The following is a 25,231-nucleotide window of genomic DNA, read 5'->3' as shown; positions in this document are numbered from 1 at the left end:
TTCTCCTGAGACAACTTCAAATTGTCCACCACATGACTCCAAATCCGGTGCAGTCTATCCACCACCGTGTCCACTCCAGGGCAATCCGAAGATTCCACCTGGCCAGATGAAAAACGAGGGTGAAACCCTGAATTGCAAAAGAAAGGAGAAACCAGAGTGGCAGAACTGGCCCGATTATTGAGGGCAAACTCTGCCAACGGCAAAAAGGCGACCCAATCATCCTGATCAGCAGACACAAAACACATCAAATAAGTCTCCAAGGTCTGATTAGTTCGCTCCGTCTGGCCATTAGTCTGAGGATGGAATGCAGACGAAAAAGACAAATCAATGCCCATCCTGGCACAGAACGCTCGCCAGAACCTAGACACAAATTGAGACCCCCTGTCAGAAACGATGTTTTCCGGGATACCATGTGTTATGACCCCAATGGCGAGGGTCTCAGAGAAACAAGTAAGTCTGCGACGTACAAAAATCCAGCTCATAGGGCAGTGGTAACTGGGTTGACCATATATCTACTCCTAACGCCAACACTAGCAGTAGCCGGGGAACATGCCTACGTTGGTCGCTAGATGTCTCGCGCCAGCCGGAGGACTAACTACCCCTAGAAGAGGAAAACAAAGACCTCTCTTGCCTCCAGGGAATAGACCCCAAAAGTAGGATAGTAGCCCCCCACAAATAATAACGGTGAGGTAAGAGGAAATGACAAACACAGAGATGAACTAGATTTTAGCAAAGAAAGGCCCACTTACTAATAGCAGAATATAGTAAGATAACTTATATGGTCAACAAAAACCCTATCAAAATCCACGCTGGAGATTCAAGAACCCCCGAACCGTCTAACGGCCCGGGGGGAGAACACCAGCCACCCTAGAGCTTCCAGCAAGGTCAGGAAACAGATTATACACAAGCTGGACAAAAATGCAAACAAAAAACAAATAGCAAAAAGCAAGAAAGCGGACTTAGCTTAATCAAACAGGAACCAGGATAAGTAGACAAGAGCACTACAGATTAGCTCTGATATCAACGTTGCCAGGCATTGAACTGAAGGTCCAGGGAGCTTATATAGCAACACCCCTGACCTAACGACCCAGGTGAGCATACAAGGGATGAATGACATACCCAGAGTCAAATCCCTAGTAGCCACTAGAGGGAGCCAAAAGGTAAATTCACAACAGTACCCCCCCCTTAGTGAGGGGTCACCGAACCCTCACCAAGACCACCAGGGCGATCAGGATGAGCGGCGTGAAAGGCACGAACTAAATCGGCCGCATGCACATCAGAGGCGACCACCCAGGAATTATCCTCCTGACCATAGCCCTTCCACTTGACCAGGTACTGAAGCCTCCACCTGGAGAGACGAGAATCTAAGATCTTCTCCACCACGTACTCCAACTCGCCCTCAACCAACACCGGAGCAGGAGGCTCAGCAGAAGGAACCACAGGCACAACGTACCGCCGCAACAAGGACCTATGAAATACGTTGTGGATGGCAAACGACACCGGAAGATCCAGGCGAAAGGATACAGGATTAATGATTTCCAATATCTTGTAAGGACCAATGAAGCGAGGCTTAAATTTGGGAGAGGAGACCTTCATAGGAACAAATCGAGAAGACAGCCATACCAAATCCCCAACGCGAAGTCGGGGACCCACACCGCGGCGGCGGTTGGCAAAACGCTGAGCCTTCTCCTGTGACAACTTCAAGTTGTCCACCACATGCCCCCAGATCCGCTGCAACCTATCCACCACGGAATCCACCCCAGGACAGTCAGAAGGCTCCACATGTCCCGAGGAAAACCGAGGATGGAAACCAGAGTTGCAGAAAAATGGCGAAACCAAGGTGGCGGAACTAGCCCGATTATTAAGGGCAAATTCAGCCAACGGCAAGAAGGTCACCCAATCATCCTGATCAGAAGAGACAAAACACCTCAAATAAGCCTCCAGAGTCTGATTAGTTCGCTCCGTTTGTCCGTTAGTCTGGGGATGGAAAGCGGATGAAAACGACAACTCAATGCCCATCCTACCACAAAAGGATCGCCAGAACCTGGAAACAAACTGGGATCCTCTGTCTGACACAATATTCTCAGGAATGCCGTGCAAACGAACCACGTTCTGGAAGAACACAGGAACCAGATCAGAAGAGGAGGGCAGCTTAGGCAAAGGAACCAAATGGACCATCTTGGAGAAACGATCACATATCACCCAGATGACAGACATGCCCTGAGACACCGGAAGATCAGAAATGAAATCCATAGAGATGTGTGTCCAAGGTCTCTTCGGGACAGGCAAGGGCAAGAGCAACCCGCTGGCACGAGAGCAGCAAGGCTTAGCTCGAGCACAAGTACCACAGGACTGTACAAATGACCGCACATCCCTTGACAAGGAAGGCCACCAAAAGGACCTGGCCACCAGATCTCTGGTGCCAAAAATTCCCGGGTGCCCTGCCAACACCGAGGAATGAACCTCGGAAATGACTCTGCTGGTCCATCTAGCAGGCACAAACAATCTGTCAGGTGGACAAGAGTCAGGCCTACCAGCCTGAAATCTCTGCAACACACGTCGCAGATCTGGAGAAATAGCAGACACGATAACTCCTTCCTTAAGAATACCCACAGGTTCAGCGACTCCAGGAGCATCAGGCACAAAGCTCCTAGACAGAGCATCGGCCTTCACATTCTTAGAACCTGGTAAATACGAGACCACAAAGTCAAAATGGGAGAAAAACAATGACCAGCGGGCCTGTCTAGGATTCAGGCGTTTAGCAGACTCGAGATACATCAGATTTTTGTGATCAGTCAAGACCACCACACGATGCTTAGCACCCTCGAGCCAATGACGCCACTCCTCAAATGCCCACTTCATGGCCAACAACTCCCGATTGCCCACATCATAATTTCGCTCTGCCGGCGAAAACTTCCTAGAGAAAAAGGCACAAGGTCTCATAGTAGAGCAACCAGGGCCTCTCTGCGACAAAACGGCCCCTGCCCCAATCTCCGAAGCATCCACCTCAACCTGAAAGGGAAGTGAGATGTCAGGCTGGCACAAAACAGGCGCCGAAGTAAACCGGCGTTTTAACTCCTGGAAAGCCTCCACGGCAGCAGGAGCCCAGTTAGCTACATCAGAGCCTTTCTTGGTCATATCCGTCAGCGGTTTAACAACGCTAGAGAAATTTGCGATAAAACGACGGTAGAAGTTAGCAAAACCCAAGAACTTCTGAAGACTCTTAACTGACGAGGGTTGAGTCCAATCATGAATAGCTCGGACCTTGACTGGATCCATCTCCACAGCAGAAGGGGAAAAAATGAACCCCAAAAAGGGAACCTTCTGTACACCAAAGAGACACTTTGAGCCTTTTACAAACAAAGAATTTTCACGCAGAATCTCAAAAACCATCCTGACCTGCTCCACATGCGAGTCCCAATCATCAGAAAAAAACAGAATATCATCCAGATAAACAATCAAAAATTTATCAAGATACTACCGGAAAATGTCATGCATGAAGGACTGAAAAACTGAAGGTGCATTAGAGAGACCGAATGGCATCACCAAGTACTCAAAATGACCTTCGGGCGTATTGAATGCGGTTTTCCATTCATCGCCCTGCCTAATGCGCACAAGGTTGTACGCACCACGAAGGTCTATCTTGGTGAACCACTTGGCACCTTTAATCCGGGCAAACAAATCTGACAACAGCGGCAAAGGATACTGAAATTTGACAGTGATCTTATTTAAAAGCCGATAGTCAATACAAGGCCTCAAAGATCCGTCCTTTTTGGCCACAAAAAAGAATCCCGCACCAAGAGGGGAAGAAGAAGGACGGATATGCCCCTTCTCAAGAGACTCCTTGATATATGAACGCATCGCGGTATGTTCAGGTACCGACAGATTAAACAGTCTCCCCTTAGGAAACTTACTGCCAGGAATCAAATCTATTGCACAGTCACATTCCCTATGAGGAGGCAGTGCACTGGACTTAGACTCGCTGAAGACATCCTGATAATCAGACAAATACGCCGGAACTTCCGAAGGCGTAGAAGAAGCAATAGACAAGGGCAGGGAATCTCCATGAATTCCATGGCAGCCCCAACTTGACACTGACATAGCCTTCCAGTCCAAGACTGGATTATGGGTCTGTAACCATGGCAAACCCAAAACAACCAAATCATGCATTTTATGCAGAACAAGAAAACGTATTACCTCCCGATGTTCGGGAGTCATGCACATGGTAACCTGTGTCCAAAACTGCGGTTTATTTTTTGCCAATGGCGTAGAATCAATACCCCTAAGAGGGATAGGATTTTCCAATGGCTCAAGAACAAATCCGCAGCGCTTGGCAAATGACAGATCCATAAGGCTCAGGGCAGCACCCGAGTCCACAAACGCCATGACAGGATACGATGACAGTGAGCAAATCAAAGTTACAGATAGAATAAATTTAGGTTGCAAATTACCAATGGCGACCGGACTAACAACCTTAGTAAGACGTTTAGAGCATGTTGAGATAACATGTGTAGAATCACCACAGTAGTAACACAAGCCATTCTGGCGTCTATGAATTTTCCGCTCATTTCTAGTCAGGATTCTATCACATTGCATTAAATCAGGTGTCTGTTCAGACAACACCATGAGGGAATTAGCGGTTTTGCGCTCCCGCAACCGCCGGTCGATTTGAATAGCCAGGGCCATAGAATCATTCAGACCTGTGGGAATGGGAAAACCCACCATCACATTCTTAATGGCTTCAGAAAGGCCATTTCTAAAATTAGCAGCCAATGCACACTCGTTCCACTGGGTCAGCACGGACCATTTCCGAAATTTTTGGCAATACACTTCAGCCTCGTCCTGGCCCTGAGACATAGCCAGCAAGGCCTTTTCTGCCTGAATCTCAAGATTGGGTTCCTCATAAAGCAAACCAAGCGCCAGAAAAAACGCATCAATGTCAGCCAATGCCGGATCTCCTGGCGCCAGCGAGAAGGCCCAATCCTGAGGGTCGCCCCGTAAAAAAGAAATAACAATTTTTACTTGCTGAGCGGAGTCTCCAGATGAACAGGGTTTCAGGGACAAAAACAATTTACAATTATTCCTGAAATTTCTAAATTTAAATCGGTCTCCGGAAAACGGTTCAGGAATCGGTATCTTAGGTTCTGACATAGGACTTCTGATAACATAATCTTGTATGCCCTGCACACGAGCAGCAAGCTGGTCCACACTTGTAATCAAGGTCTGGACATTCATGTCTGCAGCAAACACAAGCCACTCAGAGGTAAAGGGGAAAAGAAAAAAAAAAATGAGAGAGAGAAAAAAAAACTCAGAACTTTCTTTCTTATAATCCCGCTTCTGCAATGCATTTAACATTTAATACTGGCCTGGCAAACTGTTATGACCCCAATGGCGAGGGTCTCAGAGAAACAAGTAAGTCTGCGACGTACAAAAATCCAGCTCATAGGGCAGTGGTAACTGGGTTGACCATATATCTACTCCTAACGCCAACACTAGCAGTAGCCGGGGAACATGCCTACGTTGGTCGCTAGATGTCTCGCGCCAGCCGGAGGACTAACTACCCCTAGAAGAGGAAAACAAAGACCTCTCTTGCCTCCAGAGAATAGACCCCAAAAGTAGTATAGTAGCCCCCCACAAATAATAACGGTGAGGTAAGAGGAAATGACAAACACAGAGATGAACTAGATTTTAGCAAAGAAAGGCCCACTTACTAATAGCAGAATATAGTAAGATAACTTATATGGTCAACAAAAACCCTATCAAAATCCACGCTGGAGATTCAAGAACCCCCGAACCGTCTAACGGCCCGGGGGGAGAACACCAGCCACCCTAGAGCTTCCAGCAAGGTCAGGAAAAAGATTATACACAAGCTGGACAAAAATGCAAACAAAAACAAATAGCAAAAAGCAAGAAAGCGGACTTAGCTTAATCAAACAGGAACCAGGATAAGTAGACAAGAGCACTACAGATTAGCTCTGATATCAACGTTGCCAGGCATTGAACTGAAGGTCCAGGGAGCTTATATAGCAACACCCCTGACCTAACGACCCAGGTGAGCATACAAGGGATGAATGACATACCCAGAGTCAAATCACTAGAAGCCACTAGAGGGAGCCAAAAGGTAAATTCACAACAACCATGTAAACGAACCACATTCTGAAAAAATAAAGGAACCAACTCAGATGAAGAAGGCAATTTGGGCAAGGGTACCAAATGAACCATCTTAGAAAAACGGTCACACACCACCCAAATGACGGACATTTTCTGAGAAACCGGGAGGTCCGAGATAAAGTCCATAGAGATGTGCGTCCACGGCCTCTTCGGAATAGGCAAGGACAACAACAATCCACTAGCCCGAGAACAGCAAGGCTTGGCCCGAGCACAAACATCACAAGACTGTACAAAGGCACGCACATCCCGAGACAGGGAAGGCCACCAGAAGGACCTGGCCACCAAATCTCTGGAACCAAAAATTCCAGGGTGACCTGCCAACACAGAAGAATGAACCTCCAACATGACTCTACTGGTCCATTCATCTGGAACAAACAGTCTCCCAGGCGGACAACGATCAGGCCTATCAGTCTGAAACTCCTGCAAAGCACGTCGCAAGTCTGGGGAGACAGCAGACAAAATCACCCCATCCTTAAGGATACCCGTAGGCTCAGAATCACCAGAGGAGTCAGGCTCAAAACTCCTAGAAAGGGCATCTGCCTTCACATTTTTTGAACCCGGCAAGTATGAAACCACAAAATTAAACTGGGAGAAAAACAACGACCAGCGCGCCTGTCTAGGATTCAGACGCCTGGCAGACTCAAGGTAAATCAGATTCTTGTGATCAGTCAAGACCACCACCTGATGTCTAGCACCCTCAAGCCAATGACGCCACTCCTCAAATGCCCACTTCATAGCCAAGAGCTCCCGATTACCGACATCATAATTTTGCTCGGCGGGCGAAAACTTTCGAGAGAAGAATGCACATGGTCTCATCACTGAGCAATCGGGACTTCTCTGCGACAAAACCGCCCCCGCTCCAATCTCGGAAGCATCAACCTCGACCTGAAAAGGGAGCGAAACATCAGGCTGGCGCAACACAGGGGCGGAAGAAAAGCGGCGCTTAAGCTCCCGAAAGGCCTCCACAGCCGCAGAGGACCAATTGGCAACATCAGCACCCTTCTTAGTCAAATCAGTCAGAGGTTTAGCAACACTTGAAAACCCAGTTATAAATCGACGATAGAAATTAGCAAAGCCCAAGAACTTCTGAAGACTCTTCAGGGAAGTAGGCTGCGTCCAATCACAAATAACCCGAACCTTGACAGGATCCATCTCAACAGAAGAAGGGGAAAAAATATACCCCAAAAAGGAGATCTTCTGAACCCCAAAAATACACTTTGAACCCTTTACAAACAAAGAATTGGCCCGCAAAACCTGAAAAACCTTCCTAACCTGTTGAACATGCGACTCCCAGTCATCCGAAAAAATCAAAATATCATCCAAATACACAATCATAAATTTATCCAGGTATTTACGGAAAATATCGTGCATAAAGGACTGAAAGACTGAAGGAGCATTAGAAAGACCAAAAGGCATTACCAAATACTCAAAATGGCCCTCGGGCGTATTAAATGCAGTTTTCCACTCATCTCCCTGCTTAATCCGCACCAAATTATACGCACCCCGAAGATCAATCTTAGAGAACCACTTTGCCCCTTTAATACGAGCAAATAAATCAGTCAATAGTGGCAAAGGATACTGGTATTTGACTGTAATCTTATTCAACAGGCGATAATCAATACAGGGCCTCAGGGAGCCATCTTTTTTACCCACGAAAAAAAAACCTGCTCCTAAAGGGGATGAGGATGGACGGATATGTCCCTTTTCCAAGGACTCCTTAATATACTCCCGCATTGCAGCATGCTCAGGCACAGACAGATTAAACAAACGACCCTTGGGAAACTTGCTGCCCGGAATCAAGTCTATAGCACAATCACAATCCCTGTGAGGGGGGAGAGAACTAAGTTTGGGCTCCTCAAAAACATCACAATAGTCAGACAAAAATGCCGGAATTTCAGAGGGAGTAGATGAAGCAATGGAAACCAAAGGTACTTCCCCATGAGCCCCCTGACATCCCCAGCTTAACACAGACATTGTTTTCCAGTCAAGGACTGGATTATGAGTTTGCAACCATGGCAATCCAAGCACTAAGACATCATGCAAGTTACGCAACACAAGGAAGCGAATCACCTCCCGATGGTCAGGAGTCATACACATAGTCACTTGTGTCCAGTATTGTGGTTTATTCCTAGCCAATGGTGTGGAGTCGATACCCTTCAGAGGGATAGGAACTTCCAAAGGCTCTAGGCTAAACCCACAGCGTCTGGCAAAGGACAAATCCATAAGACTCAAGGAAGCGCCAGAATCCACATAGGCATCCACAGTAATAGATGATAATGAACAGATCAAAGTTACAGACAAAATAAACTTAGACTGTAAAGTGCCAATTGCAAAAGACTTATCAACCTTTTTTGTGCGTTTAGAGCATGCTGATATAACATGAGCAGAATCACCACAGTAGAAGCACAACCCATTTTTACGCCTATAATTCTGCCGTTCACTTTTGGACAGAATTCTATCACATTGCATAATCTCCGGTGTCTGCTCAGAAGACACCGCCAAATGGTGCACAGGTTTGCGCTCCCGTAAACGCCGATCAATCTGAATAGCCATAGTCATGGATTCATTCAGACCTGTGGGCATAGGAAACCCCACCATGACATCTTTAACGGCGTCAGAGAGACCTTCTCTGAAATTCGCCGCCAGGGTGCACTCATTCCACTGAGTAAGCACAGACCATTTTCGAAATTTTTGACAATATATTTCAGCTTCATCATGCCCTTGAGAGAGGGCTATCAAGGCCTTTTCAGCCTGAATCTCCAAATTAGGTTCCTCATAGAGCAACCCCAGTGCCAGAAAAAACGCATCCACATTGAGCAGCGCAGGATCCCCTGGTGCCAATGCAAATGCCCAATTCTGGGGGTCACCCCGCAACAAGGAAATCACAATTTTAACCTGCTGAGCGGAGTCTCCAGCGGATCAAGATCTCAGAGAAAGATACAATTTACAATTGTGCTTAAAATTCAAAAACGAGATCTATCTCCAGAAAAGAACTCAGGTATAGGAATCTTGGGTTCTGACATAGGAGCATGTATAACATAGTCTTGGATATTTTGAACCTTAGAAGCAAGAGCACTCAGGCCTGTAGCTAAACTCTGGATATCCATTTCTCAACAGCTGAGATCTGAGCCATTCAGGGGTTAAGAGGAGAGAAAAAAGCAGCAGATTGCAATTATGGCTAGACAGAACTTCTGAGTAAAAAAAAAAAAAAAGTGTCAGAAACTTCTTCTTTTCTCTCTTTCTTCAGCCAATACCTTTAATACATTTGCGGCCGGCAATACTGTCATGGTTCCCAATGGCAGGGACTCAGGCAAAAACGGACTAGCTCTAGGAATGATGGAATCTCAGATGACCGCGATGCTGAACCTAACACGCAACTAATAGTAGCCAGGAGGTGTGCCTACGATTATCCCTAGACACCTCGCACCAGCCGGAGATCTAGTTACCCCCTAGTAGAGGAATACACAGACCTGGCTTGCCTCCAGGGAAACCCCAAAAGTGATAGTAGCCCCCCACATATAATAACGGTTAGGTAAGAGGAAAACACGTACGCAGTATGAATATAGATTCAGCAAAGAGAGGCCCTCTGACTAGATAGCAGAAAATACAAAAGAGGACTTCGCGGTCACCTCAAAACCCTAAACAGCCATCCTGAAATTACTTTAACTCCGTTATTAACTCATGACACCGGAGTAGTAATTTCAGATCACTAGAGCTTCCAGCAGCAAGAGAAATATAAATGCATGCTGGACAAACAAACACAAAAAATGCCAAAGATCCAACTTAGCTGAATTGCAGACTTGGAGCAGGTAGCAAGCAACAGAGGTGCTCTGGTAACATTGATTGCCGGCACTAGAATGACTGAGAAGCCAGACTAAATAGGAAACTCCCAGTTTCCTGATGGGAACAGGTGCAAGACAAAAGTCAGCCAGTACCACCAGTAACCACCAGAGGGAGCCCAAAAACAGAATTCACAACAGGGTGAGTATATCCATATTTATTATTTTAATTCTTTATTTTACACATTAATATGGATCCCAGGGCCTGAAGGAGAGTTTCCTCTCCTTCACACCCTGGGAACCATCCAGGATACCTTCCGATACTTGGTGTCCCATTGACTTGTATTGGTATTGGGTATCGGTATCGGCGATATCTGATACTTTTCGGGTATCGTCCGATACTATCCGATACCGATACTTTCAAGTATTGGACGGTATCGCTCAACACTAATTATCACCTGTTTGGTATAATTGGTTACTTTTATACTTGACAGTAACAGCGGGTGCAGATGAGCGTATATTCTCTCAATTGGAATAATTGGGCATATTATGCATTATTGCATTATTGCATTATGCAAATCAAATCAAATAATTTTTTCCATCTTCTCCATTCTGTCAGTCCATGGAAATTGGACTGAACTAAGATGACATGCTGGTACAGTCTGATGTTTTCCATATACTCATTGTCTTGTATGACCAAGTGCAATCCGAGCATTGGATCAAACTCTGGCATGCTGCAATTTCTTCCTTTGATGCTAACTGAGAGAAAATTGGACAGGACATGTATATGTACACAGCTACAATATGTTTGTAGTGGGCTACACTGTTGAAATTTAGGTATACATAGGAGCTGTAAATCAAAGTCATTCTTAATGAACAACATCTGCAAAATGTTCCTAATTTGTGCACATTTATTTTTTCCTTCTGCAACCCACAACATCCAAAACAATGTTTTTTTTATAAAATAAAGCAAATCATAGTTATCGTAGAAGTCCAATAAAATTATTGTTTCACTTAAAAATTAAGAAACAAAATATTTTAACTTTCATTCAATTTTTATCCAAATATTTTAATTTTCATCCATTTTATTTTTAATTTCCCATACTACTGTAATACTTTGACTTCGAACAATTTTAAATATAATCTAATTGCACTCATAGCCATTGACATTTCATTTTTTTCTTTTACGTCGTCAATATATGAATAACACTTGCCATCATGCTAGTTAAAATCTTTACTCCAGTTTAAAGTGTGTGCAAATGATAAGTAATTTCATGCTGAAACTCATAAATGTTCACTTAGAACCCATTTAAATAAAGGTTAACACACTCTTAGGTCATATAAACCATCCAATGATTACTTTAATATTTTCTCTCAAGTCTGGGGATAGGCTTTTTATTTCATAAAAGAGTGTTCAGCTCCAGACTAGATATTTTTCTAAATATATGATATTGTCGAAAGTGCAAAGAACACTCCTCTCTTGTATTTTCATGCCATCTCATCCTCTTTGCCCTATCTCAGTACTGCCTCATTGCTAACTAAGCGGTGACCGAAAGGTAAAATCTTTAGTAAAGGTTAAAACAATGCTGGATTAATGCAAAGAGTGATATCTCACATTGAGTGACTGCATGTGTAGGGTACCCTGCTCTGCAAGCCCAAATCCCGCCACCCAGAATATAAGAGATGACTTTTTCTAGAAAGTTCAACACTTTTTGGGGCTCTGTGAAATTTTGACTTCAACATATAATTAGAAAAAATCATTAGTCTGGGGATGCCAACTTTATTTAATCAACAGGCAGCCCCAGATTATTAATGGGTACACTTTAAGTAAACACTGGATGGTTTATATGTAGTGATGAGCGAATATATTCGGCACTATTCGTTAAATGCACAAATAGTATGCTATTTGGGCTGTTTGTTACTTGGCAAGTAATTTGCTATTCACCTCTGTATATTCGAGTTACCCACCCAGCATGTTTGGTGCTTTATTTGCAGCCAATAAACATTCTGGACTTGCTTGCCAATCACAGTAATGCCGGCACCATCTTTGGTGTGGCATTACTGTGATTGGCTGGCCTTACAGCGTCATAGAGGATTTTTAAATTCCTGCCGGCACCATCCTGTGCACATTGAAGCCGGAAACAAGGTGGTTAGAGCATAGTGTGAGTGCGGGGAAAGTGAAAGAATTGTATAGGAAGAGTTTGTGATTACAAAAAGCTCTTGTAAGAGCTCATGAGGGTGAAGATTAGTTCTTTATTAGATGGTGATAGTCAATAAACTAAGAGAGATTTAATACAAGGGAGAGTGAAAGTCAGGCATCTGGGTGTTTTCAATCATCATTGCAAGTAGATAATATTTATCTAGCAGCAGCAAACGTCGCAATTTACCAGAAGCAATAATTTTTCTTAATAAGCTGCTGGCATGTGTCATAAAGGTCATATACAAAATTAGAATTTTCTATTGGTTAAATAACTAGCGTATCTTTATCTAGCAGTTGTGTGAATGGAGCAAAGCATGCAGAGAAATGAAAACGTCACAATTTATTCAGTGGCAATAATTTTCCTTAATCTGCTGTCAGCATTTGTCATAAAGGTGATATAAAAAATTAGAATTTTCTATTGCTTAAATAAATAGCATATCTTTTTCTAGCAGTTGTGCGACTGGCGCAAACCCTGCAGGGATATGCAAATGTCAGAATTTAACAGTGGTAAGTATTTTCCTTAATCTGCTGTTGGTGTGTTGTAAAGGTGATATAAAAATTATAATTTTCTATTGGTTAAATAAAAAGGGCATATCTTTATCTAGCAGTTGTGTGACTGGCGCAAACCCTGCAGAGATATGTAAACGTCACAATTTACCAGTGGAAATAATTTTCCTTAATCTGCATTGGCGATTGTCGTAAAGGCGATATAACAAAAAATTCTATTAGTTAAACAAATAGCATGCATTTATGTAGCATTTCAACTACTGGCGCAAAGAATGGAGAGTTAAGTAAACTTGACTATTTACCGGTAATTTCCCTTAGTCTGCTGTTGACATGTGTCATAAAGGCGGTATCCAAAAAAAATTGAATGTCTGCCTTTTTGTAGTCTGCCACACATGGTACATTTCATACCCAGATGCCTTTCCCAAGACCTTCATGAGTAAGATATTTCTTCTACCATGAAATACTGGCTGTGCACATTTCTTGACCCACTGTACAAGGAGAAATTTCCTTCTCTCATGTCAGATTTAGACATCCCATTTTCAATGCATACATGCCAGAGGGCCGTTGTGGAAGACTTTCTGAAACGATTACCCTCAGACAACGCTTCTGGCAGAGGTACAGGCTCCTTTCACCCACAAGGATTACAGGGGAGAGACATGCTCACCAGGTGCAACTCGAGGGGGAATGTCCACCAACTGGGCCATTTTTATGAAACTGTCACATCAGCAAGGGCTATTTGTGGGTGTAACTATTACGAGGAGGGAGAAGTTGACCAAGAAGGTGAAGGAGTACTTAAGTGATCATACCAGCATCCTTTCTGATTCTTCAGTGTCCTTTATCTATTGGTTGCACAAGCTGCACACTTGGCCCGACCTCTCCTTGTATGCCTTGGAGGTGCTGCCATGCCCTGCCAGAAGAATGTTGTCTGAGTGGGTTTTCACTTTAGCTGAAGCATTCCTAAAACGGATAGGCACACAAGTGGGTAATGTTTTAAAATGTTTGGAAACATTTGTGCATTGGGCAATAGTGAAGCTTGAGCTTCCTATCTCTACCTATTGTAGTAACTGAAAAATGTATTGTGAAGCCCTCATCATGGTCTCTTTCAGCGTGTATGATACAGAACCCTTGGCTAATTTTTGGAAACCTTTGTAAATTGTGCAATGGTCAAATTTCTCAATCAACTCTCAATCGCTATATATAATGTTATTATAATTTTCTTATTATGTTGCCCTTCTCGCGGTCTTTTTAAGCATGCATCTGGGAGCCTGATGTCGATTTTTGGGTCTGCACTGGGACACTGTCGAACATCATTGCATTAATATGCTCTACACATTTTTTCAGGATTGAGCCTCACACAGAATAATATTATGAGTAATAAAACATGCTCTATATATATGCTGCTAGCTCAAAAATCTTACCCACACATCCCTTTATAAAGGGAAATTCAACATAATATCTCTGTTATCATATGTCATATACTGCTGACATGCGCACCACCCCAGTAGGTGGGCGGAACAAGTACAAAATCTGTGTCTGAGGGTGAAGCCACTGACCCTTTCCCTATGTTATGTCCTTCCCAATCTGCTATTCAGGAAAGAGGTGTTGATGCCTCTTGCCCACAACCTGCAGTTGCACAGACACAACAGTCATCAACCATGTCCAGTTTGTTGTCTCAGCACAGCATTCAGTTGTCCCTTGTCAGCATATATGCCTCTTCACAAGTTGTTAGTTAGATAGAACATACATATTCGTTAGCACTTTCCATTGTCCAGTGCTGGAAAAGGACAATTGCTGGTTTTATTTAGGTTCCTAAATGATACTTTTGTATCTTTATTAAACTGTTGCTTCCCTTAAATTTTATAAATTTGGGTTAAAAAAATGGTGGTGGGTATTGCCCAGTTTCTTTACATTTTAAAAAAGTTTAAGGAACTGGGTTATTATGCTCCTCAGACCTATTCAGGCTGCAGCCTTACACATATTGGAACATGGTCATGGCCACACAGAGGCCTTTACCTGAGCTCTGTAGCATGCCTGTCACCTGAGCAATACACTCCACAGACCTCGACACTCTCTGGGACATATCCCGTAATTACTCCATTGTAGTTCAAAACCATGTGAGAAATTTTGCCTGGTTGGGTAGTTTCCAGAGAAGTACTTAGGCTTGTGCAGATTGGTCAATGGCCCTCCTGTCTCTTTCCTTTCAGGAGGCTACTTCCAAGTAATATGAGGCTTGTACATGTTCCTGACATTGGTTTCTGGCCTGACAGACTGACCACAATACAGGCCCATGCTTGCATACACTGTATTCAGAATTTAATTCTAATACTTTTGGTGTCTGGGAGAATCCAATTTACTGACACTGAGCATACAGCTCCCCCAACTGCTGTATTATATTCACCTTACAACGGCTCCATCCGCTATGACAGTTGCTCCATTGTGATTCGATGGCCAAAATGAACTGTGGAGCTTACAAAACTCAGGTTTCATGGCACATGAAACGTGGACGTGGTGGTGATGGCGGGCAAAGCCCAAAATTCAAATGGGCATGATTTAGCTGGCATTGTAAAGTGATGGGTGTTAGGGCTAGTGGAACGCACCAAATAATTAAGAAGCTGGTATAAGGTGCGTTCGCAGCCCGGAGTCCACCGTGCAGAGATGGAACCTGCTGCTGAGTAATGACGGACTATATGGCTATCTAATGTGGATAAACACATGGGTTAGCTTCACCTGGTATGAAGGAAGCAAACCCTGTTGCATCACAGAGCCACGGTACTGCCCAAAGAGCGCAAGCAAGGAGTCACAGAACTCTATCCCAAGACACAGGGAAAGAGTTCCTCTAGAACTCTTGCGCTCAACACTGCTACTGGGGTGTCAGAGTTTAACAGAAATAATATTTAATTCACAAGAGTGCGTGCAGTGCCGCTCTGGCGAATGCCACTAACCTCCCAGACTTGGGTCAGGAAAGCACTCTAATAGCGCACAGCGCCGCACTGGGGGTCACAGCAATAAGATGATGTATCGTGTGTTAGGTGCAGATAGCACTGTCGGGTGAAAGATAGCAAGCATCTACCATTCGCGAGTAGTCAACAATACTAGGAAGGGGGATGATTTAAGAGCGACTTTCACACTTTTGCAAACACACATTTTCAAGCATACACTAGCGCATGGCCGAGCGGCCATGCAAACCTTTTATAACAGCAGTGCTATGGGACCTTCCAGATGGTCCAACAGAACCTGCACATTTGACCCCCGACCTCCAATGAGAGGTCGTCCCATGGGCATGCTCAGTATAGGAAAAGCAGGACTTAGTCCCAGAAAGACCTGCTCGCTGCTGATCAGTGCTGGCTACAAAGGCAGAGCCTGGTAGAATTCAGTAGAATACATGGTCTGTCCTAGTTCTCATATCCATTCAAATAGTAAAACAATCAGGACAGACCTGAACTATGAATAGACAACTGCATATAAATAGACCACAAAAACAAAGCACCAAAACGCAGTCAACACTGTCTGTTACAAACGTAGAAAACACTTTATTAAGGTAAAAACACAGGTACACAGCATGGCAGGAAAACATCCCCTACACAACCCGCACACACATGTCATAAAGGGACCGGATTAAGATGCATAATTATTTACAGATCACCAAGATACCAAAATCCAAGTGGAAGATCTTAATCATATAAAACATCTATGGTATCTGTGACCAGATGGATTAGAATCAGATAGTCAGAGTACATACCACAGTGATGAAACACAGTACAAACGCACAGCAATCCGGTCCTCCCCGACGCGTGTTTCGGCGATTTGCCTTCCTCAGGGGGGGTGCCCATAAACGAGGGGCATCAGTTTAAATACCTTATGCCCGGAAATAGCGGTAATCGCGCCTGTATGCACTCGTGTCATCCCATATCCGGTTCGCATGGTCTGCAGGGCCGGAAACACACAGGCCCCATGTGATCCGCCCCACAAGACACCGCAGAAGCCAGAGACAAGAACGACGCAACTGCGCATGCGCGAAAAGCTGCCGCGGCCATCTTGAAAAAGGGCAAATATATTGGCATATAGAAAAATACCATTACAGCTCACAGATAAGCTGCACATGCCGAATAACCGCAACATAGATAGAAAAACATCATAGAAAATAGAAAAACAATACACAGAGAAAATAAACAATACAAAAAATATCTATATATAACACCAAAATAATCCGCTTAGTGACCATCCCTATTACAGAGTGCTACATATATGTTAGCAGAGGAATTTTTATTACATCAATATTATATTTCAAGGATATAAAAGACATGTACACATATCTCGAAAATAGGCTTATAAAGGAACATATCATCTGTAATCAAACAGAATTTTGCCCATATGTAGAATCCATAACAGTCCTATACATACTCAAATCGTCTATACCGGATACATCATAAACGTCATATAGCAATATATCATGAATTAAATAGGCTACAGCATATCCAGTATGTGAAACTGATGTATAATAAAAGATAATAGTATTCATTCCAGATGATCATCAAGTATGTATACGATGAATCCACATTCAAGCACTTCTTATGGTGTGGTAGGATAAATCCCACATAGGCAGGTCACGATCCGGAAAAGGCTAAAAACATGTAAGAAAATAAACACTAGTTAAAATCAAATATAGACAGCATATGCGGGACAGTACAGCGGAAAAAATGCACAACAGCCAGGCGACTAGAGGAACGGGGCAAACGACATACTCTCGTTAAGCCCATCTGGTTGGACAGTGTGTAAACGCCAAATCCAGCGTGTTTCCATCATACCAAGTTTCTTGGATAGACAGCCACCTCTAATGTTGATCCTGAGGGCATCAATGCCCCTCACTCTCAGCACCGTGGCATCACAATTGTGATAAGCCTTAAAATGTCTAGGCAGAGTCTTTAGTGTGGTTGCATCAATGTGGCCGGCGGCCGCCTGTATCCCCAACACATGTTCCCTAACGCGGACTTTTAATTGGCGAGTAGTAAGGCCAATATATATTAATCCGCAGGGACATGTCGCGTAGTAGATGACGTATCTAGTGGTACAAGTGATGCATTGTCTAATTGAAAACATCTGTGTACCACTAGAGTCAGTGAAAGAATCACTCTTATCAATGTTAGGGCAGGCGATACACCGACCACATGGAAAACAACCCACACTTGGTGTAAATCTATCCAAGAAAGTCGTCTGAGATCGTCCCTCATGGTGGCTGTGGACCAATTGGTCTCTTAGATTAGCAGCTCACCTAAATGTGATGGATGGTCTTTTGGGGATGAACTTTTTGATTATTGGGTCGACTTGGAGGATAGGCCAAGCCTTATCCAAGGCTCTCCTTATCTGGTTGGCGTTAGAGTTATAGGTGGTGATAAACCTAACATTATTGTTGCTACTGTTACCACCACTTGGTTGTCCATATTGACTCCCATATAGTAACTCGTGGCGTGTAGTATGTTTAGCCCTCTGATATGCCCTCTTGAGGGATCTGCCACTATATCCCCGTGCTTTAAATCGCATCCTCAATTCCTCAGCTTTTATTTCAAAATCACTCTCGGTGGAGCAGATCCGCCGTAGGCGAAGAAACTGCCCCACCGGAATAGATCATATCATATGATGAGGATGACCTGAGGATGCGTGCAACAGGGTATTGGTGGATGTCGGCTTCCGGAAGATGTCCGTACATAAAGTACCATTGGGGTCTCTCCTGATTGTCACATCCAGAAAATCAATGGATGTATCACTCCACACCAATGTTAAATGAATATTGAGGTCGTTGCTATTCAAGGAGGAGACATACTGCGCAAGGTCGACAGATGTGCCCTGCCAGACGAAGAAGATGTCATCAATGTACCGTGTCCATAAAGGGACATGGTCAATTGATCCCTGTTCGCCTGACAGGAGAAGGTCCCTCTCCCACAACCCCAGGAAGAGATTGGCATAAGAGGGCGCGAAGGCCGCTCCCATAGCAGTCCCCTGGAGCTGGAGGTAGAAGGACCCCTTAAACACAAAAAAATTGTGGGTGAGGGTGAACTCTAGAAGTTCCAGCAGAAGCGATCTTATAGCAGTAGATAATGTAGATGATTCTAAAAAATATCTAACGGCAGCAATGCCATCTTTATGCCTAATGTTGGTGTATAGAGATTCTACGTCTGCCGAAACTAATAGAGTATCCGCCTCCAAACACAATCCATCAACCCTGCGCAGTACATCACCGGTATCCTTAAGAAAAGAGGGGAGGCTGGTAACCAATGGCTGTAGGTGGAAATCTATCCACATATTGACATGTTCCAGTAGATTCCCCCGTCCAGAGATAATAGGTCTCCCCGGGGGTGACGACAAATTTTTTTGGATCTTAGGGAGCAGATATAGTGTCAGCACAGTAGGTTCCGTGACCACCAAAGCTTTGGCAAGATCTTTGGTGATAACGTCGTCCCGCAGGGCCCGCTGGATGATGGAATCAAGTTGGGCACTATATGCCGAGAGGGGATTGTATGTAAGTTTTTTATAGCAAATGTTGTTATTCAGCTGTCTATATGCCTCTCTCTCATACATATCCATGGGCCACAGGACGACGTTACCACCTTTGTCTGCCGGTTTCACAACTATATCCGGGAGATTTTTAATGTATAATAGTCTCTCCCTCTCTTGCTTAGAAAGGTTATCATGTCCACCAAAGTTATGAATTTTAGATAAATCACCCGTCACCACCCGGACAAATAAGTCAATACTGGAACACGATGATAAAGGGGGAAATCTACTGGAACGTGGGCGGATAGATGGAGGAACCTTACCTCCCGGATGTACATGTTCCACCGCTAGTTCCTCCAGAATCATTAGCGCATTTTGTTCCTCCTCTGTAGGAAATAATAGATGTAATTCATTATTATAATGGTACCTCTTGAAAAGCAGCGACCTCGCGAATAGGTGGAGGTCTTTAATAGTATTAAATAAATTAAACCCAGATGTGGGGGAAAAAGAGAGACCCTTTTCCAGAAGTCGAAAATCCACCTCTGACAACACATAATTACTTAGGTTAATCACCTTATTGTCCTTCTTAGATGCCATAGATGTTGGATTGCCCCTCCTGTAAGGATGATAAGAATGATCACGTAGTCTACCATTGTCAGCTGCTCCCGATGTTGACACTAATGTGGATGACAGATCGGAACGTCCACTTAATGATGACAATGATATATTTGACCCAACCCGATGCATACGTTGATTATCATTATTCCTCCATAAATAGACTCTTTTGGATTGGTAGTCCTTAGTGTCTCTCCCAAATTTCAGCAACTGGGTCTCCTGTATTTTTTTAGCAAGTGCATCCAGGGATTTGTCTAAATCACTATCAAAAGACTGTAGTTTATCCGGAGGGCACCCAGTCCTTACTTCTATCTGTGCAATATCTAACTGCTTGTCGAGCTCGGTGATACCCGTGGTGTTGAGATTGATTAGCAGTTGCATAAGTGTGAGAGAGCATAACGTACATGCATCCTCCCATTGTGTTATAAAATTGGTATCCTCCACCACAAACGAGGGTATAACCCTTACTCTAAGGCCTCTAGGGATCATCTTATTCCTGGTGTATTTCTCCAGGAATAGCCTATTCCACCAATACCGGGAACGCCTCAGTAACATAGTTTTAATGGACTGAAGTTTGTCATCCCATCCCGAGTCGCCCGACTGCTGTGCACCACTCTCGCCATCGCTGAACACCTGGTCAACCTGGTTTAGCCAAATTTTCTCCTTGGCCCGATAGTCCATATTGTAACCCACGATACCTGTGCATAACACAGTAATAATTAGATACAATTCAGTAGAATACATGGTCTGTCCTAGTTCTCATATCCATTCAAATAGTAAAACAATCAGGACAGACCTGAACTATGAATAGACAACTGCATATAAATAGACCACAAAAACAAAGCACCAAAACGCAGTCAACACTGTCTGTTACAAACGTAGAAAACACTTTATTAAGGTAAAAACACAGGTACACAGCATGGCAGGAAAACATCCCCTACACAACCCGCACACACATGTCATAAAGGGACCGGATTAAGATGCATAATTATTTACAGATCACCAAGATACCAAAATCCAAGTGGAAGATCTTAATCATATAAAAACATCTATGGTATCTGTGACCAGATGGATTAGAATCAGATAGTCAGAGTACATACCACAGTGATGAAACACAGTACAAACGCACAGCAATCCGGTCCTCCCCGACGCGCGTTTCGGCGATTTGCCTTCCTCAGGGGGGGTGCCCATAAACGAGGGGCATCAGTTTAAATACCTTATGCCCGGAAATAGCGGTAATCGCGCCTGTATGCACTCGTGTCATCCCATATCCGGTTCGCATGGTCTGCAGGGCCGGAAACACACAGGCCCCATGTGATCCGCCCCACAAGACACCGCAGAAGCCAGAGACAAGAACGACGCAACTGCGCATGCGCGAAAAGCTGCCGCGGCCATCTTGAAAAAGGGCAAATATATTGGCATATAGAAAAATACCATTACAGCTCACAGATAAGCTGCACATGCCGAATAACCGCAACATAGATAGAAAAACATCATAGAAAATAGAAAAACAATACACAGAGAAAATAAACAATACAAAAAATATCTATATATAACACCAAAATAATCCACTTAGTGACCATCCCTATTACAGAGTGCTACATATATGTTAGCAGAGGAATTTTTATTACATCAATATTATATTTCAAGGATATAAAAGACATGTACACATATCTCGAAAATAGGCTTATAAAGGAACATATCATCTGTAATCAAACAGAATTTTGTCCATATGTAGAATCCATAACAGTCCTATACATACTCAAATCGTCTATACCGGATACATCATAAACGTCATATAGCAATATATCATGAATTAAATAGGCTACAGCATATCCAGTATGTGAAACTGATGTATAATAAAAGATAATAGTATTCATTCCAGATGATCATCAAGTATGTATACGATGAATCCACATTCAAGCACTTCTTATGGTGTAGTAGGATAAATCCCACATAGGCAGGTCACGATCCGGAAAAGGCTGAAAACATGTAAGAAAATAAACACTAGTTAAAATCAAATATAGACAGCATATGCGGGATAGTACAGCGGAAAAAATGCACAACAGCCAGGCGACTAGAGGAACGGGGCAAACGACATACTCTCGTTAAGCCCATCTGGTTGGACAGTGTGTAAACGCCAAATCCAGCGTGTTTCCATCATACCGAGTTTCTTGGATAGACAGCCACCTCTAATGTTGATCCTGAGGGCATCAATGCCCCTCTGTTGTGAATTCTGTTTGTGGGCTCCCCCGGTGGTGTTTTATGGTATTGCCACTTATTTGCCTTCTTCTATCCTTGATCACCTGTTGACACCCATTAGGGGAGTTTCCTATTTAAGGCTGCTTGGCTGCTGGTCCGATGCCGGCCAACAATGTATCAGTAGCATTCTGTTGCATTCTCCTGCCTCAAGTTCCAGTTCAGCTAAGTTGAATTTTGTTCCTAGTTAATGTTATTTTTTGTCCAGCTATCTGCAATGTGACTCTCTGCAGCTGGAAGCTCTCGTGGACTGAAATTGCCACTCCAGTGGCATGAGTTGTCACTGGAGTTTTAAAGTAATTTCAGGATGGTGTTTTTGAGTAGAGTTTTGAAGTTGACCGTGAAGTAACTCTTTCCTGTACTTCTGCTATCTAGTAAGCGGACCTCACTGTGCTAAATCTGCTGTTCATCCTACGTATGTCTTTTCCTCTTGACTCACCGTCAATATTTGTGGGGGCCTGCTATCTCCTTTTGGGGTTCATCTCTGGAGGTAAGGCAGGCCTGTATATTCCTCTGATAGGGGTAGTTAGATCTCCGGCTGGCGCGTGGTGTCTAGGGCATCGTAGGAAACACTCCCCGGCTACTTCCAGTGTTGTGTCAGGTTCAGGTCACGGTCACTTTAGTTTCCATCACCCGAGAGCTAGTCCGTTTGTTATTTTTGATTTCCCTGCCATTGGGAAAATCATAACAGTTTGGCCGGCCCGTGTGTTAAAACTATGCACTAAAGCAGGAAAGGATATGAATAGGTTTTTTTTTTTTCCTTCTGTGTTTGGAAAGTGCACCTTAGTGCTTATTTGTACTCCTTGCTTAAACTGCAGTCTTCAGCCTTTTTTTTTTTTTCCTCTCCTCTTAATCTTTGAATGGCTTTGGTTACACCTGTTTGAATCATGGATCCACAGAGTTTGGTTGCAGGTCTGAATAACCTGGCTTCAAAGGTCCAGAACTTACAAGATTTTGTTATACGTGCTCCAATGTCTGAACCTGAGATCCCTATGCCTGAATTTTTTACCGGAGACAGATCCCGTTTTTTGAATTTCAGAGAGAATTGTAAATTGTTTTTGTCTCTGAAATCTCACTCTGCTGGTGATCCTGCGCAACAGGTTAAAATTGTTATTTCTCTGTTGCGGGGTGACCCACAAAGTTGGGCATTTGCATTGTCGCCAGGGGATCCTGCGTTATTAAATGTAGATGCGTTTTTTCTGGCTTTGGGGTTGCTTTATGAAGAACCTAATTTAGAGATTTTGGCTGAGAAAGCCTTGATAGCTCTTTCCCAAGGGCAAGATGAAGCTGAGATATACTGCCAGAAATTTCGTAAATGGTCGGTACTTACTAAATGGAATGAGTGCGCTCTAGCAGCTAATTTCAGAGAAGGTCTCTCTGATGCCGTGAAGGATGTCATGGTGGGGTTCCCTGTGCCTACAGGTCTGAATGATGCCATGAAATTGGTTATCCAGATTGATCGGCGTTTACGGGAGCGCAAATCTGTGCACCATATGGCGGTATCTTCTGAGCAAAAATCTGTGCACCATATGGCGGTATCTTTTGAGCAAAAACCTGTGCACCATATGGCGGTATCTTCTGAGCAAAGACCTGTGCACCATATGGCGGTATCTTCTGAGCAAAAACCTGTGCATCATTTGGCGGTGACCTCTGAAAAGACACCAGAGCATATGCAATGCGATAGTGTATTGTCTAGAGGCGAACGACAGAATTACAGGCGCAAAAATGGGTTGTGCTTCTATTGTGGAGATCCAGCTCATGTTATATCAGCATGCTCTAAACGCATAAAGAAGGTTGATAAAAAGGTTGATAAATCTTTTTCTATGGGTACCTTGCAGTCTAAATTTCTTTTGTCCGTGACATTGATTTGTACTTTATCATCTGTTACTGTGGATGCTTATGTGGATTCTGGCGCCGCTCTGAGTCTCATGGATTGGTCCTTTGCCAAGCGTTGTGGGTTTGATTTAGAGCCTCTGGAGGTTTCTATTCCCTTAAAGGGTATTGATTCTACACCTTTGGCTAGCAATAAACCACAATATTGGACACAAGTGACTATGCATCTTTCCCCAGACCATCAGGAGATTATTCGTTTCCTTGTGTTATATAATCTACATGACGTATTAGTACTTGGATTACCATGGTTACAAATTCATAATCCAGTCTTGGACTGGAGATCAATGTCTGTGCTGAGCTGGGGATGTCGGGGGATTCATGGGGATGCACCTTTGGTTCCCATTTCTTCATCTACTCCCTCTGAGATCCCAGCATTTCTGTCAGATTTTTATGATGTCTTTCAGGAGCCTAAAACTGATTCTCTCCCCCCTCACAGAGAGTGTGACTGCGCTATTGAGTTGATTCCCGGTAGTAAATTTCCTAAGGGTCGCTTGTTTAATTTGTCTGTACCTGAACATACTGCTATGCGGGAGTATATCAGAGAATCTTTAGAAAAGGGTCATATTCGCCCCTCTTTGTCTCCATTGGGGGCAGGGTTTTTCTTTGTGGGTAAAAAGGATGGTTCATTGAGACCTTGTATCGACTATCGACTTCTGAATAAGATTACTGTTAAATACCAGTACCCGTTACCTTTACTGACTGATCTTTTTGCTCGCATAAAGGGGGCGAAGTGGTTCACTAAGATCGATCTACGTGGTGCGTATAATTTGGTGCGGATTAAGCAGGGGGATGAGTGGAAGACCGCATTTAATACGCCTGAAGGCCATTTTGAGTATTTGGTAATGCCTTTCGGTCTCGCGAATGCCCCTTCCGTTTTTCAGTCCTTTATGCACGATATTTTCCGTGAATATCTGGATAAATTTATGATTGTGTATTTGGATGATATTTTGATTTTTTCGGAGGACTGGGAATCTCATGTTCAACAGGTCAGGAGAGTTTTTCAGGTTTTACGAGCTAATTCTCTATTTGTGAAGGGCTCAAAGTGTATTTTTGGGGTTCAGAGAATTTCCTTTCTGGGATATATTTTTTCCCCTTCATCTATGGAGATGGACCCTGTTAAGGTTCAGGCTATTTGTGATTGGATACAACCTACTTCTCTAAAGAGTCTTCAGAAATTCTTGGGATTTGCTAATTTCTATCGCCGATTCATAGCGGGTTTTTCTGCCATTGCTAAACCTTTGACTGATTTGACCAAGAAGGGTGCTGATGTTGCTAATTGGTCCTCTGCGGCTGTGGAGGCCTTTCGGGAGCTTAAGCG

The sequence above is a fragment of the Ranitomeya variabilis genome, chromosome 4 (genome assembly GCF_051348905.1).
Source record: "Ranitomeya variabilis isolate aRanVar5 chromosome 4, aRanVar5.hap1, whole genome shotgun sequence".
NCBI lineage: Eukaryota > Metazoa > Chordata > Amphibia > Anura > Dendrobatidae > Ranitomeya > Ranitomeya variabilis.
The sequence above is the reverse complement of the archived record's forward strand: the minus strand, read 5'-3'. Positions refer to the sequence as shown.